The 25,051-nt window shown below is 39.1% G+C and overlaps 1 long non-coding RNA gene across 1 annotated transcript in view; it reads right to left on the bottom strand.

Moving 5' to 3' along the window:
* Positions 1-23,976, bottom strand: part of LOC111825559 — a 30,495-nt gene extending 6,519 nt beyond the window's left edge. Inside the window, exons 1-2 of the long non-coding RNA XR_002828750.1 lie at positions 23,918-23,976; positions 21,943-22,020 (exon numbers count right to left, since the gene is read on the bottom strand). This is a non-coding gene — a long non-coding RNA (uncharacterized LOC111825559). The remainder of the gene's footprint in view (positions 1-21,942; positions 22,021-23,917) is intronic.
* Positions 23,977-25,051: the final 1,075 nt, after the last annotated feature.

The raw sequence follows: 25,051 nt of genomic DNA, 5'->3' as shown, positions 1-25,051 counted from the left end.
AAATCACCCAGCATGCCAAACAGCTAGTGCTCTTAGCTTTTCCTTTCCTTCCTTCATTTGCTGAATTTGTTGGCAATGAGAGTCACCAAAACACAGAATCACATGTATTAAACTTTTTCAAGATAAAGTTTCTATCTTAAAAATAGTAAATTCTTAGTGGGAGCAGAATAAGAGGTATGTTGAATTTTTTTTTTCTTCAAAAAGATGGTTACTATGTGTATGCCAGTGTTTTTGTTGATTTTGGGTTTTTTATTTTTTATTTTTTTAGTGCTCAAAAAAAAAAATGCCATCCATCTGTCCTTAATTCCTTAGTCTGGAAATGACTCAATGGTTTAGAAGCTTTTGTTTAAAGCTCACAGGATTGTTATGCATTGACTTGACTGCCTAAATGTGCAATTCAGGCCTTCAATTAGATACCCAAGTGAAAAAGATGATTAGAGTAACAGAATTATGTTTTTAAAGAACCATTTATTGTCATCCAGTGTATTTAACTTAATATTATGTCTTCCTTGACATCTAGTTAAAATGTTAGTCTCATCTAACTGAAATTGATGAAATCTAAAATGTATAATTAATGACCTCCTTTGCAGAAGAGTAGAAAATTAACTTTATTTCTTTTAGAAAAGGTGTTATTCTCATGAATAACCAAATTTCTCTAAGTTGTTGGAAGTAGTTTTGCTTAATAGTCTTATAAAAAAAGATCACGGAATTTTTTATTCTTCCTTTTGCAAAAGAAATAAAAGCCATATGTACTGTGACACTAATGCTCAAAATTAGAAATTTTTGCTGGCTACTTCCGTTCTCAGCCCCCACATTCATCACTTGTCATGCCCCTCTTTCACCCTTTTGTCTTATTTCTGTGCTTCTCTCTCTCCCCCACAAGACAGTAATCTCTTTAGAAAGCAAGAGATAGGTCTTGTTTATTATAAGTCTCAGCACTCCCATCTCCCAGCCCAACAATGTGTGCATAGTAGGTGCTCAGTTAATCTTCCTTGCAAATATTTTAAAACGTAAATTAATAAATGCACAAAGGACTGCATTTGTTTCTGTATGGAAAGATAGGGAATTTTTAACATTATAGCCCTGGTGACATCAAGACTTCCCAGGGGGCATATAATATGTCAGCAATCCCTTGCCCACCTCCACCTTCCCACAACCTGGCCTGGAGCTGCTCTTTGATTGGATGATATAACATTCCTCCTTACCCTTACCTCTGCTTCTGATACCAAACATGCGCCATGTGCTCCAAAGTTGAGAGCTTCTGTGAGGAGAGCTTAGTTGTAAGCAGTGTCTTACCGAATCCCAAAGAAACCCTACTGGGTTTCCCCACCCCACTAATCTGTGGTGGAGTCTCATGCTGCCCTGGACAGAAAAAAGGAAGAGTTTCTTAGACATTGTGCAGATGCCTAAGGAAGATGGTCTTGTACCCCTAGGTCTAATTAGAGAAGCAAAGATTTCCCAGCTGCTGAAAGTTGGTCTGAAGTGATGGTGGTGGTGAGTGTCATGGGTCTGTCAAGTGTTTGTTTAAATCTTCTTGGGATCAATTGTCTTTCTGCAATTCCAGTGCTCCAGGACTCGTGGGTCAGGATGTTTGGTTTCTCCTTGCCCATAACCCATCCACCCTGGTTGGAAAACACGGCACCCTCAATAGGGAATGAAAGGCTGAAACAGAAACCCTTCGAGTTCAGCCTCCCCCGCTCCAAGAGCAGCAGCAGCATTAGGAGAAGAATGAGTAGGAATTGTGTGAAGCTGTGATCAAAGGGGACTCAAAAGTCCAAGTCCTGGACAAAATCGCCCAAAGCTTCCAGCCCAAGGATCAAACCCAGAACCAGAAATAATTCCAAGTACAAGATTTGCAGTAGAAGGCAAAGCGCCAGAGGGGTCGGAGAGAGAGCTGCAATGACATGTCAAGGGAGGAAGCTTGTGATAGGCTTCCATACACAAACCCACCAGCAGGCAAGGAACAGTTAATGGACCTGGCCAGTTTGGACTTCTTGTTTTCTCACTTCCCAAGGATATCAGAACAAGAGTGGGAGCTTATAGAATCCAAGCACATTCTCGTTTAAGAACAGTTTTTAGTTGTGGTTTTTGTTTGTTTCTCTAAACCAGAATCAGAGAGATATTCATTGGCTCTGGGAGGAAATGAAAGAGAGCATATGAGAGAGATGGTGAAGACGATGATGAAGGCAACATTGGTGATAGCAGGAGACAAAGCTCACGGAAGTTAGCAAAAATAAAAATAAAAAATAGGGAGTCCTATCAACGGTTCCAGCAGTGGCAACTCTGCAGGTATTTGAGCAGCTGGGAAAATCCTGAGAGACTAAGGGAGCCAGGGTAACACACGAGGCAGTATTTACTAAAGGAAATAGTTGGGAATACTACAGGTTCCTTGTGGTATGCAAGCACTGTGCTTGTGAAAAACACAACTGTTGTAATTTAATTGGATGCTTCACACTAGCTTTCAAGGGCAGGTATTCATCCATGTGAGACGAAGATTCACCCAGATGCTCTGTGCTTGGGCAGAAGGGTACAGGGTGCTTTCATTTGTCATCTGCATCAACACTCCTCTAATACTTATTGAATGACCACTAGACACAGACATTGTTCTAGCACTTGGTATATACAGTTGTGAGCAGAAAAGGAAAATCCCTGCCCTCATGGAACTTTGTTTCTATCAGGGAAATGAATCAATAAAGTAAAATATATAATACTAGAGGCCCGGTGCAGGAAATTCGTGCGGGGGGTGGTGGGGAGAGACAGAGTCCCTCAGCCCGGCCTGCACCCTCTCCAATCCGGGACCCCTCGGGGAATGTCCGACTGCCAGTTTAGGCCCGATCCCTGCAGTTGGACATCCATATCACAATCCAGGACCACTGGCTCCTAACTACTCACCTGCCTGCCTGCCTGATCTCCCCTAACTGCCTCTACCTGCCGGCCTGATCACCCCTTAACTGCTCCCCTGCCAGCCTGATCACCTCCTAAGCCCCTAACTTCTTTCCCCTGCCAGCCTGATTGCCCCTAACTTCCCTCCCCTTCTGGCCTGATTACCCCTAACTGCCCTCCCCTGCCAGCCTGATTGCCCCATCTGCCTCTGCCTCTGCCTCAGCCCCCGCCATGGTGGCTTTGTCCAGAAGGACGTCTGGAAGACGACCAGAAGATCTCCAGTCTAATTAGCATATTACCCTTTTATTAGTATAGATATGCTAAAGGTGATAAGCATGATGGAGAAGGGAGTTAAGGAATGTTGCCAGAGGAGATGTTATAAATAAGGTGTACAGAGAAGGTCTCACTGAAAAAGTGATATTTAACTAGTGATGTCATCAAATAACTTATTTTACTGTGAAAATTTGTTATCTTTAAATGAGTGTTGAGGACAACTTTCCTCTCCAACCTATAACCAGAAAGATAAAAGAAGAGCAGGAACTGTTCTTAGGAATAAAGTATTTCCTGAGAGATGTATATGGAAATGTGTTGTCCAGCAACCAGCAGTAGGTCTAGCACTGAAGTAGTAAAATGAACCCAGGAGTTCTCTGGAGTCACTATTTCCTCTTTCAGGAAAATGTGGACTCTGCCCTCTGTATGCAACCAGAGCCTGTTCTTACTGCCATGTTCTCTCCACCAGGTGCTCCCTCCTGAAGGCTTCTCTGTGGAATGTCCTTCAGACATAGACCTCCACATGTAGCTCGGGGCATTACTAGAACCTGGAAGAGGAAGGGATGGAGTGAGCATGCCTCCTTGCCTTTTGCCACACCAGCCTTTTACTTTTACAAGAATAGCTCATCTGACTGCACAGACTTTAGCAAGTTTCTTTCCTGAAGGATTCATGGTATTTCAGAAGGGAATAAAAACAGAGGTAAAATGAATATTAAAATTCCAGCAACTTGGACTTTTTCCTTCAGTGTCAAGTGCACCTCAGAAGCACAATTCAAGATTTAAACCATCGCAAAGGAAGGTCCCTGCACACACACGCATACAAGCTTCCTTCCACCACCATTTCCAAACAGATGTCTGTTAATGCTAGAGAAAAAAAAATTTATATATATATATATATATATATATATATATATATATATATATTCAACCATCTTTAGTTCCTATTGACTCCTAAATGTTACCTGGCTGGGGAAAGAGGAGTCAATTCCTCATTAATGGGTCTCCTGAATCCTTTTTTATTTTTTAGTATGTTTTTAGGATTAGCAGGTGGAAATATTTCCATATTTACACTGTCTCCAACTATAACCAACCATTTAGTTTTTTAAAACTCTGGGGTTCATCCTCCACCAAATTGATTAACTATATTTGAGAAACAGCTCCACACACAGAATAAGCATAGAAATCTAGATATGAAGAATGAAGAAAATCAACCCAAATTTTCTCTTGCAGTTTGATTAATATCTTTTGAAATTATAGTGTGAAATTTATCTTTGAAATTTTTCCTTCAATTGGACACCCAATGAATAAAGAAATTAAAGTTACCAGTATGTCGGGAGTTGAATAGCTATTAAATACTCAGAAGAGTAAAGGCTGAATGATTTGACATTTCTGACCCTATATAATAAAGATGTAATATGCAAATTAACCCTCACGCCCTCACAAGATGGCTGCCTATGACCAGGCTGGCAGGGCGGTTAGTGAGGGATGACCAAACGACTGAATAGCAGGCTGTGTGGGGTGACCAGGCCAGCGGGGGGCTGTGAGGGGCGACCAGGCTGACAAGGGGGCAGTTGGGGGCAGCCAGGCCAGCAGGGGGCAGTTGGGGGTGACCAGGCTGACAGGGGCGGGCAGTTAGGTGCCTAAACCGGCAGTCAGACATTCCCCAAGGGGTCCCGAATTAGAGAGGGTGCAGGCTGGGCTGAGGGGACCCTCCCCCATGCACAAATTTTGTGCACCAAGCCTCTAGTAAGGAATAATAGAGAAAAAAGGCCACTGTGAAAAGAACCCTTACTGGACTATGTCTCCACACAGGGAAACTGATCAATATGACCACTCAGATTTGTCAAAGATCACTTTGATATTTAGCAGAGGAAAATGTGAATAGATTCTAATTTTTAATGAGAGGAGTACCATGTCGAGAGCTCAGGGCACTCCTGTTTTCAACTCAGTCTGACTTGATGATCATTGCCCTTTTGCTTTCTACAGATTATTTTCCTGTAAATTTTTCTTGGCAGAGTTGCATTTTCATCTAAATAATATTCCTCTTACACAAATGAATTTTATTTACATACATAAAACCAGTTAAGAAATCAAAATGATATTCAATTGATAGTTACAGGCAGTTTCATCTGTTTATTTTTCAGTTTCATAGAATTTAAATTTAGCATTTTCTGACTTGGATTTCATTAGATTGGTACACTTAAGAGTTAAGCTGATTTTCTTTCATTAAAGTTTCGTTTCTGTGGTTTAATCAGTGAACATGTAATTGCTTAAAGATTCATTTTATAAGATTTTTCAATAAATTATCAAGGATGTTTAAATCTAAAAACCGGTGCTATTTTTGTACTTGTGGTCAGAGATACACAGCACAATTTTTGCAGCTAGTCAGCTTGCTTTACTTTAATCTAATAAACCAACTGGAAAAAATGATTCTTTTTCTCTCTGCTTGATTTCTTTCCTTTTTATTTCTATATGAATATTTCTTTTTCATAGCTTATCATTCTGTCTCAGAGGTCAGGAGCTTTTATTTTGAATTACTTCTTGGTTCTTCAGGTAATAGTTAATATTGACTGAGAGCTTAATATATGGTAGTTACATAATAATAGATTAATTCATTTAATCTTCATAACCCTAGGAGATACTTACTATTGCTATCCTTATAAATAAGGAAAGTAATGCTCAAAAAGGTCAATTTTAGAAAATAATACTCACCTTCCAGGTCCACCATATTCTCATTAAGTACAAGAGTAAATCTATATATATAAAAGCCTAAGTGACCGTTACGACCAGACAACCAGACGACTGGACAACCGGGCAGTCGCTATGACATGCACTGACCACAAGGGGGCAGATGCCTAACACAGGAGCTTCCCTGTGGTGGTCAGTGCACTCCCACAGCCAACCTTCCATGGTCCCTACACCCTGCCAGCCTGCCCCAATTGGCCCCGATCGCCGGACAGGCCGAGGGACCCCACCCGAGCACAATTTCGTGCACCAGGCCTCTAGTGTGTGTGTGTGTGTGTGTGTGTGTGTGAGTGTGTGTGTGTGTGTGTGTGTGTGTGTGTGTGTATGTGCAATGAGATATATGAAACATGAAGCATAATGTGTAGCATACTGTTTGCACCTTTATACACTCTGTCTATGTTCCTTTATTTTAGCAAGTGGCTCACTAAAGTGCTTAACAGTTAGTTAGCTGCATAGCAGGATTCTTAACCAGGCAGTTTTTGTCTAGATCCCTAGCTCTTAACCAGTACAATACACTGTTAGGTAAACAACATAGGTTTGATAATTCCATAAAGTCACCACACATTGCACTTTATTACACTATTATGGTACACAAGGGGTAACTCTATACCACACTGACTTGAGAATATATAGTCAAATCTAGATGACAATGTCAAGGGGTGAATATGAAAGGAAAATATAAAATGGAATAAGTGCACACTAAACGGTGAGGTCTGTAGTGAGTACTCTCATAAAAGCTGGGAACCTAGACTCAAGATTGGATAGGACAAGAGCATGAGTCACCTAAGTCTGAAGAAAAGGGAAAGTGCAAAATCTAAGTCCCAAAATGTGAGAGGGATGATGAAGCATCTTGTTCATGATCTTCATCTTAGTGATGCTTTTAAGCCAATAAAGAAAGTAGCATAGTAACTGTAATTTATAAAGCTTTTAAAGATATAATCATTCTTCTTAACTGCTGCTAAACTGCTCTTTCTGAAAAACAAATCTGATATTCTTCTACCAAAATCTTCTGGTGGCTGCTCACCACCCACAAGTTTCAACATGATCCTGTCTTGTCTCTTGAAGTTCTTTCGCCTTCTTCCAGGTCACATAGAGCAGCTGATGTGGTGGAGAGAACTTGATTTTTAAAACCAGAAAGATGCATATTTAAATTTCTTACTCCATTACTACAAACTGAGTGATCTAAGGAAACTTACTTAACCTCTCTGACTCATATTTTTCTGTAATTTAGGGATAATAATACATACCTTTGGAGGTAATATTATTTGGATTAAATGCAATATTTATATATAAAATCATACAGCATAATGCCCAGCTTGCCAGGGGCACTGTAGGCATTCCCTTTGCTTTATTTGTATACTTTGGGAGGCATTGTAGGCATTCCATTATGTTGTGTGTTTTGGGTTTTTTGTGCATTTTTTTCTATAATAGTACTTGTAAATAATTCCAAGTTTCTTAATGTCTTTGTGCCCTATTTTCCTCATCTTCAAAATAAGCATGAGAATAAATATCTAGTAGATTTTTTATGAGGAATAAAATAATGAAAGCAAGGCATACAGTAGTTACTCCATAAATGTTATATTATTGTTACTGCTGCTGCTATAAGTTCATGAACTCCTTGAGGACAGCAACTCTGTCTTATTTTTGTTTTATATCCCAAATGTCTTACATAAAAACTGCTTATGTAGTAGGTGCTCAACAAAACTTCAAAATGTGAACAAAGAAGTTGTATCTGCTTTGTTCTTGAGGTAGGATTTCTTGGGACCCACCAACAACACTAGACTTAATAGCAGTCACAAATCTCAAATTATTAGTCATACTACAGATTTTAGAACCCAACTTTATTAGTTAATATAAATAACTACAGTTGCTATAGAATAATACCCCCAAACCTCAGCAGTTCAACATAGACAGTTTATTTCTTACACGTAATACAATCTAAAGCATGTTGTATTCTCAATGATTTGTAATAGAGATAAAATTACCAAAACTAAGTAAGTCCCTATTAAGTAGAATCAATGTTATATGTTTATTTATCTGTGTGACTTCCTTAATTATCACTGGTCCTTTACTCATAATTATTAGTACAGTGCATTCCTTGTCTTCCATAAGAATTCAGAAAATATTTATTATTTACTAATCAAACTGCACAATCAGGTTAGTCTGTTCTCCAAACATTCTAGGGAAAAAAACACCTCTAATTAATGAAAAGTTGGACATAAAATTCTGCATTTGCTAGTTTTATCTAAATTATTTAACTTTGCAGGAAAATTGCTTAAATCATACCTGCACTGAAAAATCTTTTTATACTAATTTCTAGAACTTCTATATTTAAAAAGAAAATTTCTCAACTAGCTTAGTATGTGTATGACCAGGAGCGGTAAGTATTCTTTCTATTCAACTAGTTTAGTATATGTATGACCAGGAGTGATGAGTTTTCTTTTATACACAGGAGTCTGAATCTTCCTATATTTGATGCAGAGAATGTGTTGAGTATAATAAACACTGAATGGTTTCTATTTGGAGGCACGGAGCTAAGTGCTTTCCATGAATTGATTCATTTAATCCTCTCGCAAACCTCATGAGAGAAATTCTATTATTATTCCCTTTTACAGATCAAAGAACTGAGACACAGAGAAGTTTTAAAAAGCATCGTCAGACTCTCAGCTGAGGAGTGCCGAAGTTGGAATATAAATCCAGGCAATCTAACCCACAGCCTATGCTCTTAACCACCACCTTCTCTACTGTCTCTGTAATAGAGCATAGATTGAAGAAAAATAACATAATTTTTGTTGTTGTTGTTGTTAATCTTCATCCAAGGATATTTTTCCATTGATTTTTTAAAGAGTGAAAGGGCAGGAGAGAGACAGAGAGAGAGAGAAACAATGATATGAGAGAGACACATGGATCGATTGCCTCCCATGCATACCCTGACCAGTGCCTGGGATTGAGCCTGCAACCGAGATACATGCCCGTGACTGGAATCAAACCCTGGACCCTTCAGTCAGCAGGCCGACACTCTATCATCCACTGAGCCAACTTTGTCTTTACAACATGGAAAAGACTGTGTAAAAATATCACAGGAGTAAAATGTTATCATAAACAATATAGGCACAATTGTCTTTTATTTTTTTAATTTTAAAAAGGTTAAAGCTTTAGTATAACCTAAATAGACAGACTTTGAGTTATGAATTAGCTTGGGAGCTGCTTTCTTTGATGCTAAAAAGGCATTTGATTTGATGTGGCAAAATAATGCAATCCAGTTTTAAAAGTAACATTTGAGCTGAACTCAAGATTTGCTTTTTAAAAAACAATCTGTAATCTTCAGTTACCAATGGCTGATTTCCAGGTTCTATTTTGAAAGTGATAATTAGGCCTGGAAATTTTTTGCTAACTTTGTTATGTAAATCACACCTTTTGGGGGGGGGGTGGAATTGGACAAAATAACACAACAGCAATAGAAAACCATTTTACCCTGAATGATTTTATTCATCTGTTCAATCAGATGAGACATGTGGCAGGCTTTTGGCCATACTCAATGATTCCTAGAGCATTTAAAAATTCAGTCTCCAATTTAAAAAAGAATGACCCTTGCTTTTGTTTATTCCAACCTTAAATATAATCTTGAGTTCCTCAAGTCTTGGGTCCCCAGCCCTTGGCTCATAGAAACTTGAACCACCAGAATCTTAAACATTTTTCTCTTTTTCATCATAGTTCCCCTCAATTTGAATACCTCTCCTCTTGAAATAATACAAATGAATCTTCTGTTCATGTTTTTTAATTCTTATTTCTACATTTTTTCAAACCCTTGAGACTGACAAAATTATGTCACTCCTGAAGACTTTTCTTAGTCAAGGCAATCCCCAAATTAAAGTCTATAACTTATATTACACAACCAATTGGAGACAGCTTCTCCAGGCCAGATAAAAAGAGAAGAACTGTATCAGTTCTTGCTGCCATGCAGCTTTTGTGGAAGGCAACATGAAAATGGTCTACCAGATAGCATTGAGTGCCCTGCTCTGGCTCCTTGAGAATCAGTGTCTGGTTTTGATGGGAAAGTCCAATTCCAATGATAAACTCAAGATATTTGCAGAACTAAATGTATCTCTAACTACAGCACAGCTTGAAAAACAGATCAGATCAGGTTTCAAAACACAATGTCATTAACCCTTTTCAAGATGTGGAATTCCTTGAAATAATGATCCCCAAACTAAAGAGAAAAAAAGTCACAGAAAATCATTTTGTATCCAAATATTTGCTTGAATCTCAAAATATGACATTCTCACGGCGGTGGCATTCCACCTTAAGTTACTGTATGGCTTCCTGACTGCTAAAGACAAGAACAAAAGCAAAATAGATATAATTCCCCTATTCATCTGTCAGGTCAGAATAGAGAGGCTGACTCATCGTAGAGTTCTTAGCAAGTCATGGTCCTTTCTACCATCAACTTATTCATTTGTTAGTATGAGCTATTCAATTGCTGTTTTTGTTTCTTCATTCAGGGCCAGAGAGAGTGGAGTCCTTAATGGCTCTTTCTCTCTCACTTCCCCTCTTGACAGGATAGCCAGTTGGACACAAATGCCTTTGTCATCTCACCTCCTCGTGCCATCAGCTTTAATCACTTGTCAGTGTGCTTTTGTCTCTTTTCTGTGGCGAGGATAGGTTTCCTGGCACATACACTCTCCGTGCTGCTGGATATGACATTTACCATAGTGCATTTTAAGTTAATGTATATTTAACAACGCATCTACTTCAAGAAAGTCACTTTCCCTCTATTCATATTCTTCCCAGTGATAAAGATCCTACATGAGTGAGGGGACTTTCCTTTTTTTGACTCCAGGTCCTAGTGTATCTAGCATGTTGTAAGCATAATGACTCACAGAAATATTCCCTGATTTCATAATGATATTTCCCTTCTCCATTCCTTGGTAGTATTATTTGGAGTATATATTTAACTAGAGGCCCGGTGCACAAAATTTGAGCATGGGGGGGGGGGAGCCTCAGCCTGGCCTGCAATGATGCCAGTGTCCCGCGCCCCGGCCTCTTGCCAGAGGCCCCTCCCTCTACACAGCCGGGGCACAGGATGCAGGGCTTGCGTCACCAGGGCGACACCGCCAGCGTCCCCTCCACTCCCTGCCACTATGGGTGCTGCCATCTTTGTCGTGGGGTGATGGTTAATTTGCATATTACTCTTTTATTAGACAGGATGCCTTGTTCTATTCTTTCTTATTCTCAACTCACCTATGAGCGGTTCCCAAACCTGTTGCATGTCAGAAATGCTTGGGGAAACTCTACCCCTGCAGATTCTGACTCAGCTGTTCCTGAAACACTTTTTGTTTTTAAAGGTATTATAATTTTTTTCATTCTTGTCCACAATGTGAACTAGATTAAGAGGACCATAATATCTATAAAGATGTGACCTAAATAATATAAGATGTTAAAGTCCTCTAATGTTTCTGAGGTAAACAGTCATTGACAGTAATTGAGAACCTTTATTAGCAACTGATAGCAGTAATAGGGGATATTAAAGTAGAGACAGTAATGCAGAGGAGACTAGTAGAGTTGGAGTATAGAGGTAGGAACTAAACATTAGGTTCAAATGAACAGATAAGGACTCTTAAATGCTATGTTAAAGAATGTGGATTTATTTTGTAAATAATGAAATGCTACTAGAGCTTCTTAGAAAAGGAGTGTCATCATCCACCACAATTTTACAAATATAATTATGAAAGTATTAGAAGGATAGAGTTAAGGAAGAGAGACTAGAGTCAGGTAAAACCATTAATGGGCCAGAGATAGAATGAGGAGGTCCTGATTAATGAAGGAGGAGAAGGAAGGAATAGATGTATGAGACAATAGAGAAACACTGTCAGGTATTAGAGTGAAGGTGGAGGGAAGAATTAAAAAATCATTACAGGAAGACTTGTGATCCCATTAACTGAGAATAAAGACCCAGATTTTGAGATGAAGATGACTATAGTGGTGATTTTCTTACTTGAAAATCAGACTCAACTTGATCCTGGGAACATGCTAAGTAACCGATCAGAAATTTAGGTCTGGAATTCAGGAAAGAAGTCATACTGAAGAAGTAGGTGTAGTACATCTACACAGAGGTACTATTTAAAATAACATCATGGACTACTTCTCAGAGAATTTACATATATAGAGAGTGAGGGGGTTGGGACCTGTGGGGTTTTAAATTTGAGAGTGTGCTGGCTGAATCTTTTGCTACTCTATTGAATGCATGAGCTCAGTGAAGTGGTCATTATGGGGAATGTGAAAGGAATAAACTGGGAAGGAGTAAAAGGATCACCTGGCAACATCGATGGCTCTGTCAGTCAGACTAAACCAACTGCTGTAACGAATGGTCTCCAAATCTCAGTGGCCTAACACAATAGCAGTGTATTTCTCACTTATGTCTCAGTTCAGTGAGGGTTGGATGGATTTAGATGGAGCAAAGGGTCAGGGGAAGGGAGGGTCTTGACTCTGCTCCATGCACCCATTCAGGTACTCCAGTTTCTTCAATCTTCAACTGCGCTGTCAAACCACCCTAGCATCATCCAACAGGGGGATGAGGAAAGAGGAATTGCAGAGGATTTATAAGACATTTTAGATGTCAGGCCCAGAAGAGGTTTATATTACTTTTCTACACATGCCACTGGTCAGAACTCAGTAAGTTATATGGCTTCATCTAACTGAAGGAGATGCTGGGGAAAATAAATTTGCTACATGCCTGTTGGAAAAGAAAGCAGATTTGGTGAGCATGTGAAAATATCTCTGCCATAGTCTTCCCTTCCCACCACATATCTATTTCACCCCCCTCCTCCACACACAGACAAAACTTCCATTTCCCCATGAGAGGCAGCCCAATTCCCATTCTACCCCTGCATTCAGCCCAAAGACTGGGTTCTCTGAGTAATGATCCCACCCTCCATCAAGTTCAGATGGAATTTCTCAAGTTCTCATAAACCAGAAACTAAATAAACTACAAGTTATCTGCCTCTGGACACACATACTCCCAAAATTCAGCAGTGGAATGGGTGCAGAATTACCACCAAAAACATTTCCATTTGGGAAGAGGAAGCAGACATGAGTTAAAGCAATTCTCAAATCCTGCTGGGCAGACACTCTGAGGATCTCCTACCCTGGAATAGGGGTAAGGGAAGATGTTCTTGTACAGGCCCTGCTTCCACTCTTTGGGAGGACTCTTTGGACCATTTATCCTTGGCCGTTGTCTCTCCCATCTGGGAGCTTCTTCCTTGTCCAGCATCTTCTTTGGCTGTGACTGAATTGGGGACTTGAGAGAACTGAATTTCCCTCTTGCAACCCGCACAGTTTCAATGAGCCACTTTCAGTTACAGAAACTTGGGAGTCCGAAAGTTGTCTTACTGTTTGAATAGTCAAGCTTTCTGTTTGTAATCCAAACTTGCAGTTTGTGTTTTCTTTGGTAATACAGTTCCCTCAAAAGCATAGAATATTTCTGATCTACTTAAGTCACGTTCATCCGAATTGACTAAGTAATCATCCTCCAATTATTTTCTAAACATAATTCTCAAATACGCTTTATTTCTTTTTCCTCGCTCTGTGCCTTACTGTCGCAATTTAATGGCAGTCACCTCATTGCCATCACGCTTGGTTGAAAAGCCACACTCTTAATCTGATCTTTAACAAATGCTTGCATCTTAATGGGTTTTTAATTTTTTTTCAATCTTATTTTCTACTGACGGGCTTAGAAATGGTCACCTTTGCCAATTGATACCTGCATCCTCCCACTGCTAAGCCAAAGCCATATATTTATATAGCACCCTCATCTTTTAAAAAATATATTTTTATTGGTTTCAGAGAGGAAGGGAGAGGGAGAGAGAGAGATAGAAACATCAATGATGAAAGAGAATTGTTGATCAGCTGCCTCCTGCACACCCCGCCCTGGGGATCAAGCCCACAACCCAGGCATATGCCTTGACAGGGAATTGAACTGTGACCTCCTGGTTCATAGGTTGACACTCAACCACTGAGCACACCAGCTGGGTGCACCCTAGTCATGTTGCCAATTTCTGTATTATTAAAGACTAAAGGCCCAATGCATGAAATTCATGCAAGGGGCTTGGGTCCCACTGCTGCCACTGCCGGGGGATGAAGGGGAGCCTCTACCTGTGCTGCCTCTGCCTTGACCCCTGCTGCCACGATTTCATTTGGAAGGTCATCCGGAAGGATGTCTGGTCTAATTAGCATATTATGCTTTTATTATTATAGAAATCCCAGCTGCTATTATAACACCAAAATCTCACTGAGTTTCTAGCTTATGTCACAGTCAATGCATGTTAGGGAGCAGGGAATATCTAGACTCCCCCTAACTTCATAACTTTTATTATAAGCTTATTGTATTTGTGTCTTTTCCTAACATTCATATGTTTAGGTATTGTCCGCCAGGAATCTCAGAATGTGACCATACTTAGAGGCAGGGTATTTATAAAGGTAATTAAGTTAAAATTAGATCATTAGAGTGGGCTTTAACCAAATATAACTGGTGTCCCCATAAGAGGGGGAAATTTGGACACAGACATACACAGATGGAAGACGATGTGAAGACATAGGGAGAAGACAGCCATGTACAAGCCAAAGGAGAGAAGCCTGAAACAGACCCTTCCTTTACAGTCCTCAGGAGGAACCAACCCTGTGGCATCTTTATCTCAGACTTTTATCCTCCAGAACTGTGAGGAAATAAAATCTGTTGTTTATGTGACCCAGTCCATGGTACTTTTTTATAGCCATCCTAGCAAATTAATACAGCTTCCTAGTCACCCGGTGTTATCCAGCCAACATATAAAGAGAGAATGTGAAGAATCTTGAAGGTGATTTCAGGGTCACTTTCTAGACATTTCAGGGACTTTGCCTATGTTCCATGTTCACCCCCAGAGTATTAGCTAGAACTCAGTCACATGGCCTCATCTTAGTGCAGGAGAAGTAAAGGTATAAAAATGAATTTGGTGAGCCCATAAAAGTGTTTCTGCTAGAAGTTGGGTAGCCTGAATTTGAGGTGGGAATGACTCTCTACCCAATTCCGGAATTAGCATATATAATAGTCCCCTCTTATCCACAAGGGATACATTCCAAGTTCCCCAGGAGATGCCTAAAACCTCGGGTAATACTGAACCTTATTATGCATCACTTAACAACTGAGATACATTCTGAGAAATGCATTGTTAGATGATCTCCTCATTGTGCAAACATCATAGAGTATACTTACACAAATGTCCCAGGTGGGACAGAGCTAGACTCACATGATTTCATCAGGCTTCTCAAAATGGCATACAATTTAAAACTTATGAATTGTTTATTTCTGGAATTTTCCATTTAATATTTTTGGACCACAACTGACTACAGGTAACAAACTGCAGAAAGCAGTAGCTACAGGTAAGGACTACTGCAATTTCAGAAGAGAATTGGGAGGTGAGCAAATGGAAGAGTTCCCTTCCTCATTTACATTTTGCTCTGCTGTTTATAAAATGTAATTTTCTCAGTCATTACTCAATTCATTTGGTCCTCAAAACAGCCCATGCAGGTATCCACTGAGCAAATATTTGTTGAGCCTCTCCCTTCAGAATTTCCCAGTCCATTAGATGTCTAGGTGGAGAGGTAGGTACATAGTTGTAGGGATATTATTATCTTTATTTTATATTTAAGTAAATAGAGTCACAGAGACATTGGCTTGCACAAGTCATACAATTAGCAATTAATTCAGTACCTTAAGAAATCTGTATATTTACAGTGCCTGGCAGGCATATAGTAAATACTAGTCATCCCACTCCACCCTTCACTTTCACGTCCTATGTAGTTTTCACATGTTACAGAGAATAATCGAGTACATTAAAATGGTAAGTGAAAGATGCAATATGAAAAGCATGATTATTTTAAATGCCTCTAACTATACATGCATATAGCACTTGTTCTGTGACACCACTATAGAGTACAAACTCCTAAACCACACATTCAGACACGGCTGCCACACGTGGCCCTTCCCACCTGAGATGCCCGGCTGAGGAGACTCTGCTGTGCTCACCTTTCATTCCATGAAACATGGTTTGGAAACCCATTCTCTTGTGTTTTCTCATGCTTTTCTCACCTTCTGGAATATCAGCTCCTTCCCTCTTTGCTTAACTATCTAAATCCTACCAGTTCCTCGGGTCACTGATGTGGCCCCCTCATAGCTTTCCCTGCATATCTCAGCCCGCCTCAAGCCTCCACTAGCTGGACTCACTATTTATAATATTATTTTGGCATACCCTCGTTAGGATTACCTTAAATACTTTTTAAAATGCTCAATTGACTTAGATTAAGCATATTTTTATATTTCTAAACTTCTGGGCCTTTCAAAATTCATTTTGTGGTTAGAATAAATTTGCATGAATTGCCTGCTCATTTACTTATGACAAAGTCATAAGTTGGCAGATCTTTTTTCAGTGTGGTGTCTAGATATGGTCTTCTCTGGTCAAAAATGTAAAATAGATAACCTCATATAGCCTTTCAAGTCTTTTTGCCTTTTTTAAAATAATGACTCCTATAGCATCTTCCTATTAACAGTACAGAGGGCGTGCTTGGCCTCATAGGTCTGCCTAGGAGAATGCCTGTGGCCATATACACTTTCAATTTTCTTCATTTCTTTCCCAGCAAAATATACCTGTCCTCTCCCACTTCCAGGAGTGCAAACTTAATCAGATAAACAAATTTACCTAAGATATAGATGCTAAACACAGCAGCAGTTTTCTGGTTGAAATTTCATGACATCCAAGATTGGCTGTGAAAATTGTAGTCAGTGAGGTATCCTTGGAAGTAGTAGGGTAGGATGTGAAGAACTTTGATGTCCTTCAAATGAGAAAGCCATACACACGAGCAAAACTCTAGTCCAGTAAAATACCAATGTAAGGATAAAAAAATGCTCCTTAAAACCGATTGAGTATTGGAACATCTTAAAGCATGGAATCTATCGAAATATTTTTTTACAGTTTATACTATTATATTAGTTTCAGGTGTTTAACATAGTGATTAGACATTTATACAACTTATGAAGTGATCACCTCAATAAATCCAGTATCCATCTGACAACATACAATATTATTGACTACGTTGTACTTTACATTCCCATGACTATTTTTATAACTGACAATTTGTACTTCTTAACCCCTTTCACCTTTTACACCCACTCCCATCCCCCTCCCATCCGGCAACCATCAGTTTGTTTTCTGTATCTATGAGTTTGTTTCTGTTTCTCTTGTTCATTTATTTTGTTTTTTAAATTCCACATATAAATGAAATCATCTGGTATTTGTCTTTATGGAAATAATTTTAGTGTTGAGGTCTTGTACCCCTATTGTGTAGCTTTCTACATTAGTACTTTATGGTTACAAAGCACAATTATAAAGCTGGCCAGCTACTTAACATAAAAAGTTCATTCTAGCAACAACAAAAGAACTGTTTTCTGACTTAGCATTCAATAAGAGAGACAAGAACAAGTCATTCTTTAAAGGGCAATTTTCTGTTTAACAGTAAATGAGCCTAGTAGAAAAAATAATGAATAGATTTAAGCATGAAAAGCATCTGCCTTCTCTGCAAGTCTGCTGGCTGGCAGGGCCACAAAAGTGGTCCAAGGTCTAGAAGTAGTTACACAGGCACTGACTACTTCTGAGAGAGCTGGGAATGGGCAGGTTGTATTTTTAGATTATGAGCTTCAGGTACCTGGAGACCATAACTTGATGATTCTCGCAGCACACTCTTGCATAGTGCCACATGCATTTTCTTAAAAAATATATTTTTATTGATTTTTTACAGAGAGGAAGGGAGAGAGATAGAGAGTTAGAAACATCGATGAGAGAGAAACATCAGAAATATCGATCAGCCGCCTCCTGCACATCTCCTACTGGGGATGTGCCCGCAACCCAGGTACATGCCCTTGACCAGAATTGAACCTGGGACCTTTCAGTCCTCAGGCCAACGCTCTATCCACTGAGCCAAACTGGTTTCGGCGCCACATGCATTTTTGACATTCCAGTGTCCTTTACTACTGATATCGGAAACCCGTCTATCTTTGTCCATGAACCTCAAGAGCAGTAGAGGAACTTTCACCTGTGCTCAAGTGTTCCCATACCACTTAATGCCCATCCAAGAGCGGAGAAGTCTTCCCCTACTTCATCATAAAATATTTTATGATGCCAATTATGCGAAACCCAATCACTCACATAATTCATAGTGAGATGAAATAAAGTGCCTGGAGAATCATGGGAATGATCATAAAAATGGTCATGGATGCACACATCTTTCTAATTTCAGTAATTCCTTTTTCCTGGAAATAGAGGGAATTAATCATTCATTCCTCCCTTTTAACTACAAATATAGATATAAATGCATTTAAATGGAGGACTTAGGTTGAGCATCATAATCACCAACTTCCTTTATGAATGGGGTCAATTCAAAGGAAGGAGAAAAAGACAAAAACTAGCAACATTCCCCCCTCTCTCTCACTGTATTAATTTACTATAAATACATAGGAAAGGAATATTCTTACACTTTTATTTAACTTTTAATTAACAATAATTTAAGGCCTTCATTATAAAACATCAAATGAAAAAGAGCAGAGTTAGCTTACTTATGTACATATTTATTTTAGTGGAACACACCTCCCAGGTATAGGTATTTAAAAGCACATCAAAGGGTAAATTGTTAATTACAGGACTAATGTGGCATACTGATTCCCTGCAAAGTCTCTTAGCTCTATTTTCCTCTATCACACACAAATGGAGAACCTACTCTTTTGTGCATATATTTTTTTGTTTCCCATTTTAACAACTTTACCACCAACTGAATTAACATGAACATGTTTGTGAATCCTACAAATAAAACTCTGTAGTCTGCTTTTTTAAAAAAAAGTCTGCTTAATAGTCTTTTGGTTGTTATAAATTCTTTTCATCATCTTTGCACTATACAATCTCAAATCTTATTATAAATGACAAAAAAAATATTTTTAAAGGAAAAAAAACTAGCTTCAATGATCCTTTTTCAATTCATTACCGTAGAACTTCTCTGAAACACCAATGACAATGCTTTTACACACTTTCCCATCAGCACTTTCACCTGTCCCACATCTCTCCTTTCTAGCTAAAGGAAGATGCAAAGTCACAAAGAAGCACACCTTATGCTTTCCCAAGAAAAAGAATGAGGTTCTGAACTCCATCTCTGAGTGGGTGACCAGTCAGGTTCGCCTTCCTTGTGTTCTCCCCTCTGCCTCAGGATGTGCACCCACAAACAGAAGTGGTGAAAACAGGTAGGGGGCTGTCACAGGTCCACCTGATCTTACTCAGGACTGAGTGAGGGGATCTGTTTGTGGCCCCATGCATGTGTGTGAGAGCAGGAGAAAGGAGGAAATGCAAAGGGACTTCTCCAACCCTGGCTACTTGAACACTTCACATTGCCATGTACCCACCACCTTCAACAACTGACTGCAGATCTCTGTGCAAATGAAAATGTTAGGCCCCGAAAAAGTGACTTTTCTAATGCTTCAAATAGACAACCCACATCCTCACAAGGAAAACAAATTCTTGTTTATTTAAAAAATGTCTTTTGTGCTTGGAACCAAAACACTCCTCTAAACAATATCATGTGGTGGAAAACAAAAGGAACAAAGGAGGTTTTAGTAACTGGGTCTTGTTGTGTTAAATAAATGCAGCATGAAGTTTACATATTTATGTGGGTGTAATGATGTAATCCGATCTCAGAAAACTCATACCTTTACAAGATGATGTTGGGATATATGCATTCCTGGGTACTGAGATTAACAAGACATTTATATAAAATGGCACACATTGTTGGGAAAGAAAAAATATTGCCACCTTTATGAAGAAAAAAAAAAAGACAAAGACCAGCCATTCATATAAAGTATTTTGCTCAATTGTCTGTTAACTTAAAATTGGATTACTCTTTTTTTCCTTCCAGTTTAGAATGGTCCAACAAATTTTCTCTAAGCACTCCTAATCCAAGCTGAATCTTGTTTTCTTTTTTCTATTTCTTTTATTTCACACTAAAATTTTCTCTATTTTTTGGTCCTATTGTATTGTATATAAGCCACTGCATATCTTTATTTGAACATCTCTTTTTCCAGTCCCAAGAAGCAGGTAGATTTGACTCTACCTTGTTCAAAGAGCATGTGTCTGAAGCTTACCTCCTAGCTGCCTTGGGAAAATAAGTCTGCATGACAACTGTACTCTTAGCTTCACATTGGCAGGGGAGAGTTTGGAGGGTATATGTGCATGACAACTGTACTCTTAGCTTCACATTGGCAGGGGAGAGTTTGGAGGGTATATGTGTATGTAAGCATTATAAATCACCAGTATCAAACCCAGCTTGAGGTACATACAGAACCAGGGCCTGCATTTAGAGGTGCTACATTTAGACATTTCAATTCTGCCCCCTTTTCTAGGAAACCTCAACAAACTGAATTTCTATACTTTTCCCAATACTGTTAAACCCATAAGTGGCAAGATTATGGTTTGCATTCTCAGTGGTCTGACCCAATGCTAATATAATAGCTAGTATTTATTGAGCACTTAGTATATGCCAAGCATTGTTCTAGGCCAGGGGTGGGCAAACTTTTTGACTCGAGGGCCACAATGGGTTCTTAAACTGGACCAGAGGGCCGGAACAAAAGCATGGATGGAGTGTTTGTGTGAACTAATATAAATTCAAAGTAAACATCATTACATAAAAGGGTACGGTCTTTTTTTTTTTTTTTAGTTTTATTCATTTCAAACGGGCCGGATCTGGCCCGCGGGCCGTAGTTCGCCCACGGCTGTTCTAGGCACTTAACATAAACTATGACATTTAATCATTTCAACAGCACTATGAGTAGTGTTAATTTTACCCGCATTTTACAGATGTATTCAGTAACTTGCCAAAGTACAAATTCACATTTGTAAATAGGAGCAGAGCCAGAATTCGAAGCCAGAGTATGCACTCCTGACCACTGAGCAACACTTCTTCCAACTCCCCAGACACTTAATCAAATTTTGATATGAGGATAGAGGATTTTACCAAGTATGGTCATGAAAATGTGGGAAAGCAGTTGAAAGGCCAATTTTTCAACTATAAAGGGGAATATCTTTGATAACACAGAAGCTCTGCCTTTTTATCATATGTTCAGCCACTGAGCAATGAATGGTATCTTTTGAACCAGGCTGTGATGTAGACACTGCCCTAGACCTAAATGATACCAGTAACTTTCTACATGACCTCTATTTCCAATCTCTTCCCAATCCATGTTCTATCCTTTCCAAATCAATTATAGTAAGGGTTCTAATATTCTATGCTTTCTATTGTGTTCTATGCTTTTAAAATTGATTCTATTCCTGGCTCTAATACAGACCAAATCAGAATAATTGAGTAAAAGAATCGGATTCTCTTATTTATCTCAAAATGTAAGCTCATTAAGGTAAGAGCTGTATCTTTTTCATTTTCATTTCTTCTGTATTGCCTTTTAAGTAGTAGACTCTCAACAATGTTGCAGTTATTTAAATAAGGTCCTTGTCAGTCTTGACTACTCTTTGGGGAATAGTGTGGGGTAATCCCAATTGACAAAATATTCTGGGTAGAGGCAGGGGTAGACATACACAAAATTATGCATACACAGGCAATTTTCCTTTGAATCTACATTGTTAGTTGTGTGTTTAGCTACGAATAATAGAAAAACTAACTAACTAGCTCAAATCAATAAAGAGTTTCTTTTTTTCTATATAAGATCCAGGGTAGCAATTGTCACGATTATTCCACTGCTCAAGCATGTCCTGAGGTTCAGGCTCTTTCTATGCTTCCCCTTTACTATACTCTTTGTACTGGCTTTCCCTCAGCATGATTTTTATCTTATGTGGAAGGACGTCTCTGGACATCACATCCATACTCAGAGCAGGCAAATGGGAAGGGGCAACACCAGCTAGCCCTTTCACTAGGAAAGCAACATTCACCAGAAGCCCCCACTCCCACCCCAGGCAGGCTTTTACTTACATCTCATTGGTTGGCATATTGTCACATGGTCACTCATCAGCAAGGAAAGCTGGGGAAGTCAATTAGCCTTGGCAGCCTCTTTAGTGAAAGGAGACAAGAGGGAAGGGGGTTAGAAATTGCTGTGGTCATTTGTGGGGCCAGGTGGGTACTTGAAGTATCTGGGGGGGACCACTCTGTGGAGTACATGGTTGTCTGGCCACCATGCGGTACATCTGAAGCTAGTACAGACTAGTACTGAATGTAAACTGTAATTGAAAAGTGAAGGAAAAAAATTCCTGTTGGGCCCTGGATGGCGTCCTCAGTGGTTAGAGCGCTGACCCTCACACTGAAGCGTCATGGACTTGATTCCCAGTCAAGGGCGTATATCTCAGTTGCAGGTTCAATTCCTGGCCTGGTCGTGTGGGAGGCAACCAAACGATGTGTCTCTCTTACATTGAAGTTTCTCTCTCTCTCTCTCCCCCTCCCATACACTCTTTCTAAAAATCAATGGGAAAAATATCCCAAGTGAGAATTAACAAAACAAACCAGCAAAAATGCTGTTGGTCAGCCAGTCAAAAGTACCTGCCACATATTCTTTTCTTTCTATTTTCTTTGCCCCCATGAAAGCATTACTTCCAGGAAATTCATAACAGGTGCTCTTTCCACCATCTCTTACCAGTCTATATACCAAAACTATTTCCAAGGAAAGACTATAGACTTATGGCAAGTTCTGGGTGACAATGACCTCTCCGGCATTTATATGTTAAGAGGAACCAAAGTCTTAAGCTAGACCCTGTCAATTATCTATCATCACATGCACTTTTGACAACTGGGGTCAGATAACTCTTTGTTCTACATGAATGACTGCTCATGCAGAGCATTCTCATCACGTCTGGCCCCTTCTCCAATAGATAGTAGTAATATAAAGTGTCTCTCATTTCTAAATGCCCCATAGAGAGCTTCCAGGTGAGCCCTGACTGGTTTGGCTCAGTGGATAGAGCATCGGCCTGTGGACTGAGGGGTCCCAGGTTTGATTCCAGTCAAGGGCATGTACCTTGGTTGCGGGCATATCCCCAGTAGGGGGTGTGCAGGAGGCAGCTGATCGATGTTTCTAACTCTCTATCCCTCTCCCTTCCTCTCTGTAAAAAATCAATAAAAATATATTTTTTTTTTTAAAAAGAGCTTCCAGGTGTGAGCCACTGAGTCAGTGGAGCTCCTAAATGCACTGTCAGAAACCAGCAGCTTGGGACTGAGTAAGAAACTGAGTTGGGAAAGAGAGTGGAAAGGAAAGTCTGATGGGTCAACAAGATCCTCTCAGAACCCCTGAGAGGTTAATGCATCTGAAAAAGAGAAAAGCCTAAATAACTTTTCTTCACTACTTGCCATTAGCTCTTAAGAAAGATCATCTGGGGTCCTGACCAACATCACTGCATTCACAACCCATCAAAGACCACAAATGGAATGAGCACAGGGTTAGTGAGTAGGTTTGCCATTCAGTTCGGAGAATGGCCAAAAAAGCAGACATTTACGCACACCACACACAAACTCATGTGGTCATGCAAGCTTGTTTTAAAAACCAGTTTATTGCTGTATCATCCATATACCATACGGTTCACCCATTTGAAGAACACAATAGCCATTTTGTTTTCAAAGTGGATTTCACTTGTGTCTGGACGAGTTGTTCTCTCAGAGCCTTTCCAGCTCAGGGACTCTCCCGTTTGTTGTGCTCTCCCACTTGCCCTCTTTATGAGGGGATGGAGGGGGTGGAAAGGAGATGGCCTGGCTCTGCAATCAGTCCTGTGGGCAGAGACTCTACCTGCTTCAACAGCCTCGCACCAAGTACATGGGGAATAGTTATAATAGTTATAAGTTGTAATGTCCCTCAAAGAACTCAAAGCTGACATTATATATACAATGTTATACGTATAACAATGACAGGAGTATTTATTTTCATGCCTGCAGTAAGTAGATAACGGGTAAATATGATTATCTTTACCGCAGTAATAACGAAAGTGAAAGGCATTGGTTGGGGTGGCTGAGTCAAAGTCCTTCCATTTATCCCGGGTCAACTGTGCTGAGACTTCCAGTGAGAGTGCTCTGCTTTTATCTCTTAGGAGAATAAACGTTAATGGCAGTTTTCTACACAGTAGAGAAGCAAAAATTACAATAAAATACAATTTCTTTGTAACATATTCTTGATGTGTTTTTTCAAACTTGATCATCTGTTACTAACAATGAGGATATAGCACTTATATAACAATTTTATCCACACAGCACTTTTCAAATGTTAATTAAACATCACAAGCACCCTGGGACTGAGAAAAAAAAACCTTATTGTATTTGACATATATGCTTCTTGTAACATATATGTTAAATACTCTGTTTGGAGTTCATTAGAATATTTGTGACACAGATTAAGAAAATCTCATTTTAACTATTGACCTACATTCTTTCATAATGCAATAGAAAGTGTTATTTAAAGTATTGATTAAATATTCTGAAATTTTCATTTAAATAGAATAATATAGGACTTGAGGCTCTTAAAGTATATTTGGTATGATATATTGTAATTTGAAAGCATAATAAAGTAACATTAATTGGATTGTTTTAAATCAACCCTTGAGAGAGGGTTAAACAGATCATCAAAATTATTAACATTTATCAAACCTTCTCTAAGTTAGACACAATTATAAATGGTTTACATTTATCAGTTCATTTAATCCTGGCAACAGCTCTCTAAGGAAGAATTCACAATGATCCCCATTTCACAGATGAGGAAACAGATTGAAGAGAGGGGTAATAATATGAGTATGGTTAGATAGCTAATAGGAAGCTTAGATAGGTAGCCCGGCTCCAGAGTTCATGCTCTTAAACTCTATCAGACACTATTAAATTCACAACTGAGAGTAAATTTTTAAAAAGGACATTGTAAATCAAAGGCCCATTGAAAGTTATTAGGATACAACCTATCCAGGCCCTTAGAAGTCTTAAATATGCTTACTTGTGAATATAAAAAATGAGCTTACGTTATGGCACCATTACAGATTTGGAAAAAATAATGATAGATTTCATATTTTTAAGGTGGATTTTAATGCTTGGTAATTATTTTAAATGCACATATATTAAAAAT

The sequence above is a fragment of the Myotis lucifugus genome, unplaced genomic scaffold (genome assembly GCF_000147115.1).
Source record: "Myotis lucifugus unplaced genomic scaffold, Myoluc2.0 scaffold_32, whole genome shotgun sequence".
NCBI classification, from domain to species: domain Eukaryota; kingdom Metazoa; phylum Chordata; class Mammalia; order Chiroptera; family Vespertilionidae; genus Myotis; species Myotis lucifugus.
This window is presented reverse-complemented; position numbering and strand designations above follow the sequence as displayed.